The sequence below is a fragment of the Chiloscyllium punctatum genome, chromosome 23 (genome assembly GCF_047496795.1).
Source record: "Chiloscyllium punctatum isolate Juve2018m chromosome 23, sChiPun1.3, whole genome shotgun sequence".
Classification (NCBI taxonomy): Eukaryota; Metazoa; Chordata; class Chondrichthyes; order Orectolobiformes; family Hemiscylliidae; genus Chiloscyllium; species Chiloscyllium punctatum.
The window spans coordinates 16,122,392-16,139,067 of record NC_092761.1 but is presented as its reverse complement, the minus strand read 5'-3'; the positions used below and the strand labels follow the sequence as shown (position 1 = coordinate 16,139,067).

Genomic DNA, 16,676 nt, shown 5'->3' with positions numbered 1-16,676 from the left:
TGCATAATCCTACATTCTGGGAGGGTAGCTGCTCCTGGTTTACAGATGAATGCATGGGTGATCACTGCACAGGTCGCTGTGCTGGTCAGACTATCTAGTTGAGGTTTATAGATAATACAATGATGTGGTTTGTGCAGCTCCCAATGTTGGATGGATATTTGTTTCAGGTTTAGACATTAGTGCCCTGTTGTGTTCTGCACAGCTCTCAGTGCTGGACAGATATCTTGTCCGGGGTTATAGATCAATGCACTGCTGTGGTCTGCACAGCTCCCTGTCCTGGACAGATATCTAGTCCGAGTTTATATATCAATGCACTGCTGTGGTTTACACAGCTCCCCGTACTGGACAGATATCTAGTCCGAGTTTATATATCAATGCACTGCTGTGGTTTACACAGCTCCCCGTACTGGACAGATATCTAGTCCGAGTTTATATATCAATGCACTGCTGTGGTTTACACAGCTCCCCGTACTGGACAGATAGCCGGTTGCTGAAGAAGGGCTTATGCCTGAAACGTCGATTCTCCTGTTCCTTGGCTGCTGCCTGACCTGCTGTGCTTTTCCAGCAACACATATTCAGCTCTGGACAGATATCTAGTCCGGGTTTATAGATCAATGCACTGCTGTGGTCTGCATTGCTTCCCATGCTGAATACTTGCTGGAGGAACACCGCAATCCAGGCAGTATCAGGAGGTATAGAATTTGATGTTTCAGGTGTAGCCCTCCTTCAGGATCCTTACAGAATGGTTACATCTCCTGATGGTGTCAGAATTGCTGTGTTCTCACAGCTTCCTGCCTGTCTACTTTGGACTCCAGCGTCTGCAGCTTTTCTCTCTCTATCACAGCTTCCCAAACTGGACAGATGTCGAGCCTGCGTTTGAAGATAAGTGCCCTGACATGATCTGCGCAGTGTTCCACTCTGGACAGATTGCTGGGTTGTATTGACCAGTGTAATGGATGAATCTGGACAGATTGCTGGGTTGTATTGACCAGTGTAATGGATGAATCTGGACAGATTGCTGGGTTGTACTGAGCAGTAAACTGTCCTGGTCTGCACAGTGTTCCACGGTGAACAGATATCTCCTCTGGGTAAATGGTGTCTGGGCTGGTTCTGGGAGGTGGATTGAGAATGTGGTATATCTAACCATTTCAGCTGATCTGGCAATGCCTTTAGTTCCCATTCCTGTGATTGGATCCTCCGTCACTCACCCCATTAATGTTACAGTGTGTCCAGGCACAGTACCTCATGTTGGTGGGGTGGGTAGGGGGGAAAGGTCATGGACAGGTCAAGGGGTTAGCTAGAACGTTCTGTCCCCAACATTCTATAACTGACATTCCCCAGAACGTTCTGTCCCCGACATTCTATAACTGACATTCCCCGGAACGTTCTGTCCCTGACATTCTATAACTGACATTCCCCGGAACGTTCTGTCCCTGACATTCTATAACTGACATTCCCCGGAACGTTCTGTCCCTGACATTCTATAACTGACATTCCCCGGAACGTTCTGTCCCCGACATTCTATAACTGACATTCCCCGGAACGTTCTGTCCCCGACATTCTATAACTGACATTCCCCGGAACGTTCTGTCCCTGACATTCTATAACTGACATTCCCCGGAACGTTCTGTCCCTGACATTCTATAACTGATATTCCCCGGGACGTTCTGTCCCTGACATTGTGTGTGAACGGCCGGACGTCAGTGAATTGAACAAACGATAAGATCCCGAGGGAAGAGATCCCGTTCCAGGGAGAAGGAGACGCTGTTCCGAAGGACCCTCGGGCAGTTAAAGGAGTGAATACGTTTTCCCTGCGTTTACATTTCTCCACGACACAGGACCGACCACAATTTAGACCAAAATACAGGAATTCCCAAACTCCGTTTGTCTTCAGGAAACTGGTAGAGAATCCTTCAGGACAGCAACGTTTCCACCCTCCGTATTAGGAACTGGGAAGGAGTGACCTGTGTCTGCTCTCGAGTGATCGAGTGTGTGGGAATGTTCTAGAAACCATCTGTCCTTATGGATGTGTCTCTGTGTGTTTGGGGAGGGAGGGTTTCTTGTGGTTTATGTCACATTTTTGTCAGTAATTCCGACCTTCCCATTTGTTATTCCAGCTCCAATTATTTTAATAAATCCCTGAATACAGGGACACATTTGAAAATCTCACTGGGTCCCCAATCAAACGGGTCCCTTTGCCTCCAGGCTGATGGATAATGGGTTTGTTTTCCTTCCTCACAGTTAACGTATTGACCATCTACGTCCTGCTTTATAAAGATTGTGGATTGTCTCCATGTGTCAGACGTTACCTGGGGGCCATGGCAGCGGCGGATCTCCTGGTCATTATCCTCGACCTGATCCTGAGACACATTCCCATTGTTTATAAGGAACAGTTTTATTTCCTGAAGGACTCCGTCCCCGTGTGTAATATCCACGCCGTCCTGCTTTATGCAGCCACTGACTGCTCTGTCTGGTTCACCGTCACTTTCACCTTTGATCGGTTTGTGGCCATTTGTTGCCAGAAGCTGAAAAGTAAATATTGCAGAGAGAAAACGGCGGCTGTGGTTCTGGGAGCAGTGACTGTGCTGAGCTGTTTAAAGAACATTTCCTGGTATTTTATGCTCGAGACTCGGTATTTGCTGATGAACCGCCCCTGGTTTTGTGCTGTAACAGACGCTGTTCAATCCTCCATTGTCTGGGTCACAATCGAGTTCCTCCACCACATTCTAACCCCGTGTGTCCCATTTCTCCTGATTCTGCTGCTCAATGTTCTCACCGTCAGACACATTTTAGTGACCAGCAGAGCCCGCAGGAGACTCCGCGCTCACACCATTGGGGACGCTCAGTCTGACACTGAAATGAGAAACCGAAAAAAATCCATCATTTTACTGTTTGTGATCTCGGCCAATTTCATCCTGTTATGGTCAACGTTAATGCTGTTTTCTATATGGGCCCGGATGTGGTATATTGGGTATTACTCTGTGTTTCTCCATGACTTTGTGCAGGAATTGGGCTTCATGCTGCAGCTCCTCAGTTGCTGCACAAACACTGCGATTTATGCCGTGACCCAGACTAAGTTCAGGCAGCAGCTGAAGAATGTGCTGAAATATCCCTTCACACAAATCCACCCATCCATCAAATTCCCTCATTAATCAATCCATCCGGGATTTTCTCATTTCAATTCAGTGTTTCAGCGATGGAGCAGCCTGTCGCTATGGTAACAGACTGAGGGTAGCGCTGGTTTGTCCATCCTTATCCCACAGGGGGGTTACAGGGAAACATTTCAATGTTTCTCACAACTCAGGGGCCAGTGAGAAAAGGCACCATCCCACTGACTGTATCCATCACTTCCATTTGTAACCAATAAAAATGTTGATTAAAGCGTGCCGAGCAGCAGAGTGACCGATGTTGTTGTGTGTCTTTGTGTTGGAGAAGCTGAGCTGGAGAGAGACAGACTCAGCCCCAAGTCCTGGTCCTCAGGGAAGGGGAGGGCACCGCGCCCTGAGCTCAGGAGCTGGGTTTAACTCCCTCTGTCCCCCCCCACTCCAACCTGGCCTCCCCATTTCCTCACCCCCACTTTTCCTCCTCAATTCTCTCCCTCTCTCTCTGCACACTCTCTCTTTCTCACCACCTCTCCCTTTCACTCTCCCTGGTCCCCTCTCAGACATCCCCCCCAACCCCGGTTTCTCCACCTGCCTCCACTATTCTTTCTGCCTCACTCTCCCCTCTCTCTCACACCCCCAACATGAAATTCTCCACCTGCCTCCATTCTTCTCTCTCCCCCTCACCCTCACTCTCTCTCTCTCCTGCCGTCTCTGTCTCCCTCCTGCAATTCCGTCTCTACCCCCATTTTCCCCGAACTCCTACATCCCGCATCTCTCTATCGTCTCACCCCCACCCCCCACACGCAGCCTCAACACCACCCCCAGTCTCTGGGTCAGAGTAAGAGGGAAGGACCAGGGAGATCGGACTATGTCAGATCTTGAGGAAGGGTGGGAGAGAGATTCAGTCAAAGAGAAACGATGGGAGGTGGGGAGAGAGAGAGAGAAACGGAATTCAGGGGATCGAGAGTAAGAGAAGGTGGAGAGAGAGTGAAGGAACAGGGAGAGAGAGAGCAAGAGAGAAATAGGGTGAAAGGGGGGGAGAGAGAGAGAGAGAGACAGGGGAAGAGATAATAAAGAGGGGCGAGAGAGAGGGGCGAGAGAGTGAGGGTGAGAGAGAGGGGAAAAGGGTGGAAGAGAGGGGGAGAGAGGGGAGAGAGAGCAGGGGAGAGAGAGTGGCCAGAGAGAGTGGGTAGAGAGAGTGCGGAGAGAGAAAGTGGGGGAGAGAAAGAGGGGAAGGAGAGAGAGGGGAGAGAGAAAGGGGAGAGAGCGCGGAGAGAGAGAGGGAAGAGAGAGCAGATAAAGGGAGAGGGAAATGAGCGAGAGGGGAGAGAGAGTGGGAGAGAGAGGAGGGAAGAAAGAGGAGGGGAGAGAGAGGGGGGACAGAGAGGAAGAAAGAGAGGAGGAAGGAGAGAGGAGGGGGAGAGTGGAGGGGACAGGAGGGCGTGAGAGAGGAGTGGGGGTAGAGAGAAGAGGGTAGAGAGAGGGGGTTAGAGAGAGGGTGAGGAGAGAGTGGGGTAGAGAAAGGGGCATAGAGGGAGGGGCATAGAGAGAGGGGGTAGAGAGAAGGGAGAAGACGGGGGAGAGAGTGAGATGGGCAGAGAGAGGGCTGGGGAGAGAGACAGGGGAGGGAGAGGATGGGGGAGAGAGAGAGGGTGGGAGAGAGAGAGGGGAGGCCGAGGGAGTGGAGGGTGAGAGAGGGGGCGGGAGAGAGAGGGGGAGGGAGAGTAAGATGGGAGGGAGAGTAAGAGGGGAGGGCGAGAGAGGGATGGAGAGAGAGGGGAGGGACAGGGAGAGGGGAGGGAGAGTGAGAGGGGAGGGAGATTAAGGGGAGGGAGAGTGAGAGGGGATGGAGAGTGAGAGGGGAGGGCGAAAGAGGGGAGGGAGAGAGAGGGGAGTGGGTGAGAGGGGAGGAAGAGTGAGAGGGGAGAGAGATTGAGAGGGGAGGGCAGGAGAGAGGAGAGGGAGAGAGAAAGGAGGGAGAGAGAGTGGAGGGGAAGGCGAGAGTGAGGGGAGGCGAAAGAGAGAGGGGAGGGCGAGATAGAGGGGAAGGCAGGGGTGAGGGTGAAAGGGGGAGGGCGAGAGAGGGGGAGGGAGAAAGAGAGCGGAGGGTGAGAGAGAGGGGAGGGAGAGTGAGAGGGGAGGGAGAGTAAGAGGGAAGGGAGAGTAAGGGAAGGGAGAGTGAGAGGGGAGGGAGAGTGAGAGGGGAGGGTGAGAGAGGGGAGGGAGAGTGAGAGAAGAGCGAGAAAGAGAGGGGAGAGAGAGTGAGAGGAGAGGGAGGGTGAGGGGGAGGGACAGTAAGAGGGGAGGGAGAGTAAGAGGTGAGGGCGAGAGAGGGGATGGAGAGAGAGGGGAGTGGGAGAGAGTGGAGGGAGAGTGACAGGGTAGGGAGAGTGAGAGGGGATGGAGAAAGAGAGGGGAGGGTGAGTAAGAGGGAAGGGAGTGTGAGAGGGGAGAGAGAGTGAGAGGGGAGGGCGAGAGAGGGGGAGGGCGAGAGGGGGAGGGGAGGGCGAGAGAGAGGGGAAGGACAGTGAGGGGGAGGGAGAGAGAGGGGAGGGAGAGTGAGAGGGGAGGGAGAGTGAGAGGGGAGGGAGAATGAGAGGGGAGGGTGAGTAAGAGGGGAGGGAGAGTGAGAGGGGAGCGTGAGGGAGAGGCGATAGAGAGAGAGGGGGAGAGCGAGGGGGGAGGTCGGGGAAGGGCGAGAGAGGTGAGGAGAGTGCGAGAGAAAGGGGAAGGACAGTGAGGGGGAGGGGGAGTGAGGGGGAGGGAGAGTGAGAGGGGAGGGAGAGAGGGGAGGGCGATAGAGCAGATGGCAAGAGTGTGGAGGGCGAGAGAGGTGAGGGAGAGAGAGTGGAGGGAGAGTGAGAGGGGAGGGAGAGAGGGAGGGAGAGTGAGAGGAGAGGGTGAGAGACAGGAGGGAGGGAGGAGGGAGGTAGAGAGTGGAGAGCGAGAGTGAGAGGGGAGAGAGGGGGTGGGATGGAGACGGGAAGGAGAGGGGGGAGAGTGAGAGGAGGTTGAGAGAGGGGAGGGAGAGTGAGTGGGGAGAGCGAGAGAATGGAGGGGAGGGTGAGAGAGATTGGAGGGAGAGTGAGAGGGGATGGAGAGAGGTGAGGGTCAGAGAGGGGAGGGTGGTAGAGCGGATGGTGAGAGTGGGGAGGGAGAGAGAGGGGAGGGAGAGAGAGGGGAGGGAGAGAGAGGGGAAGGAGAGAGAGGAGAGGGAGAGTGAGAGGGGAAGAAGAGTGAGAGGGGAGGGAGAGTGAGAGGGGAGGGAGAGTGAGAGGGGAGGGAGAGTGAGAGGGGAAGAAGAGTGAGAGGGGAGGGAGAGAGAGGGGAGGGAGAGTGAGAGGGGAAGAAGAGTGAGAGGGGAGGGAGAGTGAGAGGGGAAGAAGAGTGAGAGGGGAGGGAGAGAGAGGGGAGGGAGAGTGAGAGGGGAAGAAGAGTGAGAGGGGAGGGAGAGTGAGAGGGGAGGGAGAGTGAGAGGGGAGGGCGAGAGAGATGCAAGGAGAGAGAGAGGGGAGGGAGAGAGAGGGGAGGGAGAGAGAGGGGAAGGAGAGAGAGGAGAGGGAGAGTGAGAGGGGAAGAAGAGTGAGAGGGGAGGGAGAGTGAGAGGGGAGGGCGAGAGAGATGCAAGGAGAGAGAGAGGGGAGGGAGAGAGAGAGGGGAGGTCGACAGAGCGGAGGGAGAAAGAGAGGGATGAGAGAGTGAGAGGAGAGGGAGAGTGAGGGGGAGGCAGAGTAAGAGGGGAGGGAGAGTGAGAGGGGAGGGAGAGTGAGAGGGGAGGGAGAGAGGGGAGGGATGGAGACGGGCGGGAGAGAGAGGGGAGGAGGAGTGAGGGGAGGGTGATCAATGAGAGGGTGAGAGAGATGGAGGGAGAGTGAGAGGGAAGGGAGAGAGAGGGGAGGGAGGGTGAGATGGGAGGGCAAGAGCGAGGGGAGAGAGAGTGAGAGGGGAGGGAAAGAGAGGGGAGGGAGAGTGAGAGGGGAAGGAGAGTGAGAAGGGAGGGCGAGAGAGGGGAGGGATAATGAGCGGGAGAGTGAGAGATGGGTGGGAGGGAGACGGGTGGGAGACAGAGGGGAGGGAAAGTGAGAGGGGAGGGAGAGAGGGTAGGGATGGAGACAGGAGTGAGAGAGAGGGGAGGAAGAGTGAGGGGAGGGTGAGAGATGAGAGGGTGAGAGAGAGGGAGGGAGAGTGAGAGGGGAAGGACAGTGAGAGGGGAGGGCCAGAGCGAGGGGAGGGAGAGAGAGAGGCGAAGGAGAGAGAGGAGAGGGAGAGTGAGAGGGGAAGGAGAGTGAGAGATGGAGGGAAAGAGAGAGGGGAGGGCGAGAGAGATGGAGGGAGAGAGAGAGGGGAGGGAGAGAGAGGGGAGGGAGAGAGGGGAGGAATGGAGACGGTAGGGAGGGAGAGAGAGGGGAGGGAGAGAGAGGGGAGGGTGATCAATGAGAGGGTGAGAGAGAGGGATGGAGAGTGAGAGGGAAGGGAGACAGAGGGGAGGGAGGGTGAGATGGGAGGGCAAGAGCGAGGGGAGAGAGAGTGTGAGGGGAGGGAGATTGAGAGGGGAAGGACAGTGAGAGGGAAGGGCCAGAGCGAGGGGAGGGAGAGAGAGAGGCGAAGGGGAGAGAGGGGAGGGAGAGTGAGAGGGGAAGGAGAGTGAGAGATGGAGGGAAAGAGAGAGGGGAGGGAGAGAGAGGGGAGGGAGAGAGGGGAGGGAGCTTGAGAGGGGAAGGACAGTGAGAGGGGAGGGCCAGAGCGAGGGGAGGGAGAGAGAGAGGCGAAGGAGAGAGAGGAGAGGGAGAGTGAGAGGGGAAGGAGAGTGAGAGGGGAGGGAGAGAGAGAGGGGAGGGAGAGAGAGATGGAGGGAGAGAGAGAGGGGAGGGAGAGAGAGGGGAGGGAGAGAGGGGAGGGATGGAGACGGTAGGGAGGGAGAGAGAGAGGCGAAGGAGAGAGAGGAGAGGGAGAGTGAGAGGGGAAGGAGAGTGAGAGGGGAGGGAGAGAGAGAGGGAAGGGAGAGAGAGAGGGGAGGGAGAGAGAGGGGAGGGAGAGTGAGAGGGGAAGAAGAGTGAGAGGGGAGGGAGAGTGAGAGGGGAGGGAGAGTGAGATGCAAGGAGAGAGAGAGGGGAGGGAGAGAGAGAGGGGAGGTCGACAGAGCGGAGGGAGAAAGAGAGGGATGAGAGAGTGAGAGGAGAGGGAGAGTGAGGGGGAGGCAGAGTAAGAGGGGAGGGAGAGTGAGAGGGGAGGGAGAGTGAGAGGGGAGGGAGAGTGAGAGGGGAGGGAGAGAGGGGAGGGATGGAGACGGGCGGGAGAGAGAGGGGAGGAGGAGTGAGGGGAGGGTGATCAATGAGAGGGTGAGAGAGATGGAGGGAGAGTGAGAGGGAAGGGAGAGAGAGGGGAGGGAGGGTGAGATGGGAGGGCAAGAGCGAGGGGAGAGAGAGTGAGAGGGGAGGGTAAGAGAGGGGAGGGAGAGTGAGAGGGGAAGGAGAGTGAGAAGGGAGGGCGAGAGAGGGGAGGGATAATGAGCGGGAGAGTGAGAGATGGGTGGGAGGGAGACGGGTGGGAGACAGAGGGGAGGGAAAGTCAGAGGGGAGGGAGAGAGGGTAGGGATGGAGACAGGAGTGAGAGAGAGGGGAAGAAGAGTGAGGGGAGGGTGAGAGATGAGAGGGTGAGAGAGAGGGGAAGAAGAGTGAGAGGGGAAGGACAGTGAGAGGGGAGGGCCAGAGCGAGGGGAGGGAGAGAGAGAGGCGAAGGAGAGAGAGGAGAGGGAGAGTGAGAGGGGAAGGAGAGTGAGAGATGGAGGGAAAGAGAGAGGGGAGGGCGAGAGAGATGGAGGGAGAGTGAGAGGGGAGGGAGAGAGAGGGGAGGGAGAGAGGGGAGGAATGGAGACGGTAGGGAGGGAGAGAGAGGGGAGGGAGAGAGAGGGGAGGGTGATCAATGAGAGGGTGAGAGAGAGGGATGGAGAGTGAGAGGGAAGGGAGACAGAGGGGAGGGAGGGTGAGATGGGAGGGCAAGAGCGAGGGGAGAGAGAGTGTGAGGGGAGGGATATTGAGAGGGGACGGACAGTGAGAGGGAAGGGCCAGAGCGAGGGGAGGGAGAGAGAGAGGCGAAGGAGAGAGAGGAGAGGGAGAGTGAGAGGGGAAGGAGAGTGAGAGGGGAGGGAGAGAGAGAGGGGAGGGCGAGAGAGGGGAGGGAGAGAGAGAGGGGAGGGAGAGAGAGGGGAGGGAGAGAGAGGGGAGGGAGAGAGGGGAGGGAGCTTGAGAGGGGAAGGACAGTGAGAGGGGAGGGCCAGAGCGAGGGGAGGGAGAGAGAGAGGCGAAGGAGAGAGAGGAGAGGGAGAGTGAGAGGGGAAGGAGAGTGAGAGGGGAGGGAGAGAGAGAGGGGAGGGAGAGAGGGAGGGGAGGGAGAGAGAGTGGAGGGAGAGAGAGGGGAGGGAGAGAGGGGAGGGATGGAGACGGTAGGGAGGAGGATGAGGGGAGGGAGAGAGAGGGGAGGGTGAGAAATGAGAGGGTGAGAGAGAGGGATGGAGAGTGAGAGGGAAGGGAGAGAGAAGGGAGGGAGGGTGAGATGGGAGGGCAAGGGCGAGGGGAGGGAGAGTGAGACGGGAAGGAGAGTGAGGAGGGAGGGTGAGAGAGAGGAGGGAGAGTGAGTGGGGGAGGGGAGGGCCAGAGCGAGGGGAGGGAGTGAGAGGGGAGGGTGAAAGAGGGGAGGGAGAGAGAGTGGGGAGCGCGAGAGAGAGGGGACGGAGAGTGAGAGGGGAAGGAGAGTGAGAGGGGAGGAAGAGTGAGAGTGGAGGGCGAAAAGAGGGGAGGGCGAGAGTTGGGGGAGGGAGAGAGAGTGGGAAGCGTGAGAGAGAGGGGAGGGAGAGTGTGAGGGGAAGGAGAGTGAGAGGGGAGGAAGAGTGAGAGTGGAGGGCGAAAAGAGGGGAGGGCGAGAGTTGGGGGAGGGAGAGAGAGTGGGAAGCACGAGAGAGAGGGGAGGGAGAGTGTGAGGGGAAGGAGAGTGAGAGGGGAGGAAGAGTGAGAGGGGAGGGCAAGAGAGAGGTGAGGGCGAGAGAGGGGAGGGAGAGTGAGAGGGGAGGGAGAGAGGGTAGGGATGGAGACGGGAAGGACAGAGAGAGGAGGGAGAGTGAGGGGAGGGCGAGAGAGGAGAGGGTAAGAGAGAGGGTAGGGAGAGTGAGAGGGGAGGGAAAGTGAGAGGGGAGGGCGCGAGCAAGGGGAGAGCGAGAGAGGGGAGGGACACTGAGAGGGGAAGGAGAGTGAGAGGGGAGGGAGAGTGAGAGGGGAGGGCGAGAGCAAGGGGAGGGCGAGAGAGGGGAGGGACAGTGAGAGGGGAAGGAGAGTGAGAGGGGAGGGAGAGTGAGTGGAGGGGAGGGCGAGAGAGAGGGGAGGGAGAGTGAGTGGGGAAGGAGAATGAGAGTGGAGGCAGAGAGAGGGGAGGGTGAGAGAGGGGAGGCCAAGAGATGGGAGGGGGAGAGAAGGGAGGGCGAGAGAGAGAGAGGTGAGCGAGAGAGGGGGTTGAAAGAGAGGGGAGGGTGAGAGAGAGGGGAGGGAGAGTGATAGGGGAGGGAGAGAGGGGAGGGATGGAGATGGGAGGGAGAGAGAGGGGAGGAAGAGTGAGGGGAGGGTGAGAGAGGGGAGCGAGTGCGAGAGGGGAGGGCAAGAGCGATGGGAGGGAGAGTGAGAGGGGAGGGAGAATGAGAGGGGAGGGGGAGTGACACGGGAGGGATAGTGAGAGGGGAGAGTGAGAGAAGGGAGGGAGGGAGACGGGAGGGAGAGAGAGAGGAGGTAGAGTGAGAGGGAAGGGAGAGTGAGAGGGGAGGGCCAGAGCGAGGGGAGGGTGAGAGAGGGGAGGGCGAGAGAGGGGAGGGCGTGAGAGAGAGAGGTGAGCGAGAGAGGCGGTTGAAAGAGAGGGGAGGGTGAGAGAGAGGGAGGGTGAGTGAGGGGGGAGGGCGAGTGACACGGGAGGGATAGTGAGAGGGGAGAATGAGAGAAGGGAGGGAGGGAGACGGGAGGGAGAGAGAGAGGAGGGAGAGTGAGAGGGGAGGGAGAGTGAGAGGGGAGGGCCAGAGCGAGGGGAGGGTAAGAGAGGGGAGGGTGAGAGAGAGGGGAGGGTGGGAGAGGGGAGGGCGAGAGATGGGAGGGTGAGAGAGAGGGAGGGAGAGAGAGGGGGAGGGTTAGAGAGGGGGATGGAGAGTGAGAATTGAGGGCGAGAGAGGGGCGGGCGAGAGAGATGGGAGTGAATAGAGAGGGGAGGGCGAAAGAGGGCAGGGAGAGAGAGGGGAGGTAGAATGAGAGTGGAGGGAGAGTGACAGGGGAGGGAGAGAGATTGGAGGGCGAGAGAGAGGGGAAGGCGAGAGAGAGGGGAGGGCGAGAGAGAGAGGGGAGGGTGAGAGAGAGGGGAGGGTGAAAGAGAGAGGGGAGGGTGAGCGAGAGGGGAGGGTGAAAGAGAGAGGGGAGAGTGAGAGTGCGGAGTGCGAGAGAGCGGAGTGTGAGAGCGCGGAGGATGAGAGAGGGGAGGGCGAGACAGAGGGGTGAACGAGAGAGGGGGTGAGAGAGAGGGAAGGGCGAGAGAGAGATGGGAGTGCGAGAGAGAGGGGAGGGCAAGAGAGAGCGACAGGGAGAGAGAGAGGGGAGGGCGAGAGAAGGCGACAGGGAGAGAGATGAGAGAGAAAAGGGTGCAAGAGCGTGATTGAGAGGGTATGAGAGATCGAATGAGGGAGAGAGTTTACGAGAGAGATGGGGGAGCAAGGGGGAAGACTGAGAGAGAGGGAGGGGATAATTGAGTGACAGAGACAAGAGACAGAGAGAGGTGGGGTGGGAGAGAGAGGGGTGTAGAGAGAGACAGAGAGAGGGGAGTAGAGAGAGAGAGGGAGGGGGATAGAGAGAGGGAGAGAGGGGACAGATACGAGAGAGAGTGTCTGACAGAGAGAGAGAAAGAGAGACAGTGAGCGAGCAAGAGAGATGGTTGAGAGAGAGAGAGAGAGAGAGAGAGAGAGAGAAGGGGCGGGATATAGAGAGAGAGAGAGAGAGAGAGAGGACTGCAGAGAAAGAGAGGTGGGAGAGTGAGAGAGAGAGGCTGTGAGAGAAAGAGAGAGTGAGAGAAGGGAGAGCAAGATAGAGAGACGGGCCAAGTGAGAGGTAGAGAGTTGAGAGAGGGGCGAAAGAGAGAGAGGTCGCAAGAGATGGAGGGAAGGCCGAGAGAGACAAAGACAGACCGAGACAGAGGGGTGAGAGATGAAGAGAGGGTGCGAGAGCGATGAGGCAAGAGCGAACGGGGGAGAGTGGTGGCGAGAGAGAAAGAGAGAGGCAAGAGAGAGAAGCAAGAGAGAGGGGCGAGAGAGAGAGCGAAACTATTGGGAGAAAGACAAGAGCGAGACAGATTGAGAGAGGAGAGAGAGGCGGGTGATAGAGGGAGGGATAGAGAGAGAGAGGGAGAGAGTGACTGAGAGTGGGGTGAGACAAGGGTAAGAAAGAGTGAAAAAGAGAGAGAGAGAAAACGAGACAGAGAGGGAGAGAGGTGAGAGTGAGAGAGCAAGAGAAAGGACAAAGCAAGGGTGGGAGAGAGGGAGAGTGTATATGGAAGAGAGGGTGAGGGAGAGAGGGAGAGAATGAGTGAGAGAGAGCAAGAGAGGGACGACAGAGGGGCGAGAGAGGTGCGACAGAGAGAGAAAGGGGAGAGAGAGGAGTGAGAGAGAGAGTGAAAGAGGAGAGAGGGGGAGAGAGAGGGACAGAAACTGCGAGGGGGAATAGAGAGAGGGATAGAGAGAGAGCACAAGCGAGCGAGGGAGACCAAGCGAGTGAAAGAGAGACGGGGAGAGCGAGAGAGAGGAGGACAGAGAGAGAGAGATGGGGACAAGCGAGAGACAGAGTAATGAGAGAGAGTGGTGCAAGAGAGAGAGGAGCTGGGGGGGGGGGGAGGACTGAGAGAGAGAGAGAGAGAGACGGAGAGAGAGAGCAACAGACAGACAGAGAGAGAGAGAGAGAAAGAGCAAGAGTGAGAGAGAAGAGTTGAAAGAGGGAGGGAGGGCAGAGAGAGGGAGACAGAGACACAGACAGACAGACAGAGCACAAGCAATAGAGAGAGAGCACGAGTGAGAGAGAGCGAGCAAGAGAGAGAGTGAGATGAGACAGAGAGGGAGGCAAGAGAGAGGGAGAGAAGGAGGGAGAGAGAGACCGTGAGAGCGTAAGGGAGGGTGAGAGGGTGAGAAAGCGCGAGCGAGATGAAGAGAGCGAGAGGAAGAGTGAGAGAGAGAGAGAGGGGGCAAAGAGAGGGATAGAGATAGAGCGGGAGAGAGAGAGAGGAAGAACAAGAGAGAGAGGATGCGAGCGAGGGACAGAGGGATGAGAGAGAGAGAGGGCACAAGAGCGAGACAGAGGCAGTGAGAAAGGGAGGGAGAGCTGAGAGAGCTGAGAGAGACAGAGAGACAGACGGTGTGAGAGAGATAGAGGGGGCGAGGGAGAGATAGAGGGATGAGAGAGAGGGAGAGAGGGGCAAAAGACACAGACAGAGGCAGCAAGAAAGGGAGGGAGAGCTGAGAGAGCAAGAGAGTCCGGGAGACAAAGAGACAAAGTGAGAAAGAGGGGCGGTGGGGGGGGGGAGCGGGAGGCAAGAGGGGGATGGAGAGGGGGAGGGAGCGGGAAGGGGGCAAGCGAGATGGCAGAGAGAGAGGGCAGAGAGAGTGGGGGAGAGAGAGGGGGGAGAGAGGGGAGAGAGAGGGGAAAGAAAGAGGGGGAGAGAGGGTAGAGAGAGTGGGGGAGAGAGGGGGAGAGAGAGGGTGAGAGAGAGGGGAGAGAACGGGTGTAGAGTGGGAGTGAGATTTTGGGGAGAGGGTGGGAGAGACAAGGAAATAGAGGGGGGTGAGAGAGGGGAGGAGAAGGGGGAGAGAGAAGGGGAGAGAGGGGTGAAAGAGAGGGGGAGAGAGAGACGGGGAGAGGGAAGGGGAGAGAGAGGGGAGAGAAAGGGTGTAGAGAGGGAGTGAGAGTTTGGGGAGAGAGTGGGGGAGCGACAGGGAGAGAGTGGGAGAGAGAGAGGGGAGGAGAGAGATAGGCGTGAGAGAGCGAGGGTGAGAAAGAGAGAGAGTGAGTGAGAAAGAGAGCGAGGGTGAGAGAGAGGAGGGTGAGAGAGGGGTTGGGGGTGAGAGGGGTGTGAGAGAGAAGGGGTGAGAGACAGAGGGGGTGGGACAGAGAGAGAGAGAGAGAGAGACAGTGTGGTGAGAGAGTGACATGGGAGACAGAGAGGGTGAGAGAGAGAGAAAGAGAAGGTAAGAGAGAGAGAGGGGTGAGAAAGAGGGAGAGTGAGTGAAACAGAGAGAGTTTAAGTGAGACAGAAAGAGCGTGAGTGAGAAAGAGAGAGCTGGTGAGAGAGAGGAGTTTGAGAGAGGAGGGGTGGGGGTGAGACGGGGATGAGAGATAATGGGTGATGGAGAGAGTGAAAGTGGGGAGGGGGAATAGGGAGAGTGGAGTGAGAAGGAGAGGGTGTGAGAGAGAGTGGGGTGAGCGAGAGGGGTGAGCGAGAGGGGTGAGAGGGGGAGGAGTTAGAGAGAGAGCGCGGGGTAAGAGAGAAAGGGTGTGAGAGGCGATGAGAGAGAGGGGTGAGAGTGAGGGCGTGAGAGACTGAGGGTGTGAGAGAGTGAGGGGCTGAGAGAGTGAGGGGGTTTGAGAGAAGGGGTGGTGAGAGAGAGAGAGGCAGTGAGAGAGAGGGAGTGTGAGAGAGAGGGGTGTGAGAGTGAAGGGTGAGAGAGAGGTTGAGAGAGAGAGGGGGTGAGAGAGAGAGGTGGGTTGAGAGAGAGGGAGGGTGGGGGTGAGAGAGAGAGGGATGAGAGAGAGAGAAGGTTGAGAGAGAAGGGTGGGAGAGAGCGGTGAGAGAGAAGAAGGGGTGAGAGAGTGACAGGGTGGAAGAGAGGGGTGGTGGGAGAGAGGGAATGAGAGAGAGAGAGCTGGGTGAGAGGTCGGTGAGAGGGAGAGGTGGGAGTGAGTGACAGCGAGGAGGTGGGGGAGAGAGAGGGGGAGAGAGAGGGAGGGTGAGAGAGAGAGATGGATGTGAGAGAGAGCGAGGGTTTGAGAGAGAAGGGAAGAGACTGAGGGGGTGAGAGAGTGAGGGGATGAGAGATTGAGGGAGGTTGAGAGAGCAGGTGGTGAGAGAGAGGGGTGTGAGAGAGAGAGGCTTGACAGAGAGGGGTTGAGAGAGAAAGAGAGGGGTGAGAGAGAGTGTGAGAGAGAGTGATGAGAGAGAGGGGGGTTGAGAGAGAAAGAGAGGGGTGAGAGAGAGAGGGAAAGGGAGAGAGAGGGATTGGTGAGGGGGTGAGAGAGTGAGGGGATGAGAGAGTGAGGGGGGTTGAGCGAGAGGGTGAGGGGTGAGAGAGAGAGGGGTGAGAGAGAGCGGGGTCGAGAGGGAGGGGTTGAGAGAGAGAGAAGGGGGTGAGAGAGAGTGAGGGGTTGAGAGAGTGGTGTGAGAGAGGGGGCCGAGAAAGGAGGGGAGAGAGGAGGGGAGAGAGCGGGAGAGGGGGCAGAGGGAGTGAGAGGGGGCAGGATTGGGGGCAGAGAGAGAGGGCGCAGAGAGGGGGGAGAGAGATGGGGAAGAGAGAGGGGGAGAGAAGGGTGAGAGAGAGGGGGAGAGAGAGGGGGAGAGAGGGGGAGAGAGATGGGGCGAAGAGGAGGAGAGAATGGAGGAGATGGGGAGAGGGAGAGAGAGGGGGAGAGAGGGGGTGAGAGAGAGTTGTTGAGAGAGAGGGTGTGAGAGAGAGGAAGTCAGAAAGAGCGGGTGAGAAACAGGGGTGTGAGAGAGAGAAGGGGTGTGAGAGAGAAGGGGTGTGAGACAGAGGGAGTGGGAGAGAGAGGGAGATGTCGGCTAAGAGAGAGAAAGAGTGGGGTGAGAGAGTGAGATGGGAGTGATAGAAAGAGGGTGTGAAAAACAGGGGGAGAGAGGGTGTAGAGAGTGGGGTCAAGAGAGGGGGTAGAGAGAGGGGAGAGAGAGAAGGGAGAGAGTGTGGGAGAGAGAGGGGGTGAGAGAGAGGGGGTGAGAGAGAGTGGGTGAGAAAGAGAGAGAATGTGAAAAAGAGAGAGTGGGAGAGAGAGAGGTGTTGAGAGAGAAGGGTGGGTCAGGGGGTGAAAGAGAGAGAGTGAGAGAAAAAGAGAGAGAGTGAGAGAAAAAGAGAGAGAGTGTTGAGAAAGAGAGAGTGTGAGTGAGAAAGAGAGAGCAGGTGAGAGAGAGGGGGTGAGAGAGGGGTGTGGGGTGAGAAGGGGTGAGAGACAGAGGGGGTTGGACAGAGAGAGAGAAACTGTGGTGAGAGAGAGAGGGTGAGAGAGTGAGATGGGAGTTAGAGGGGATGTGAGATAGGGCTAAGAGAGAGAGGGAGTGAGAGACAGGGAGTGTGAGAGAGCGGGGTGAGAGAGCGAGGGGTGAGAGAGAGAGAGAGGGATGAGAGAGAGAGGATTGAGTGAGAGGGAGGTGGGAGAGAGTGGGGTGTGAGAGAGAGAGGGGTGAGAGGGTGAGAAGGTGGAAGGGAGGGGGTGTGAGATAGAAGGGGTGTGAGAGAGAGAGGGGGTGAGAGACAGTGGGTGTGAGAGAGACGGGGATGTGAAAGAG

General features: G+C 57.4%; 1 long non-coding RNA gene across 1 annotated transcript in view; it reads right to left on the bottom strand.

Moving 5' to 3' along the window:
* Positions 1 to 2,126: 2,126 nt before the first annotated feature.
* The window catches only part of LOC140493963 (uncharacterized), a 62,042-nt gene continuing 47,492 nt past the window's right edge, over positions 2,127 to 16,676 (bottom strand). Inside the window, exon 3 of the long non-coding RNA XR_011963807.1 lies at positions 2,127 to 2,853. This is a non-coding gene — a long non-coding RNA (uncharacterized lncRNA). The remainder of the gene's footprint in view (positions 2,854 to 16,676) is intronic.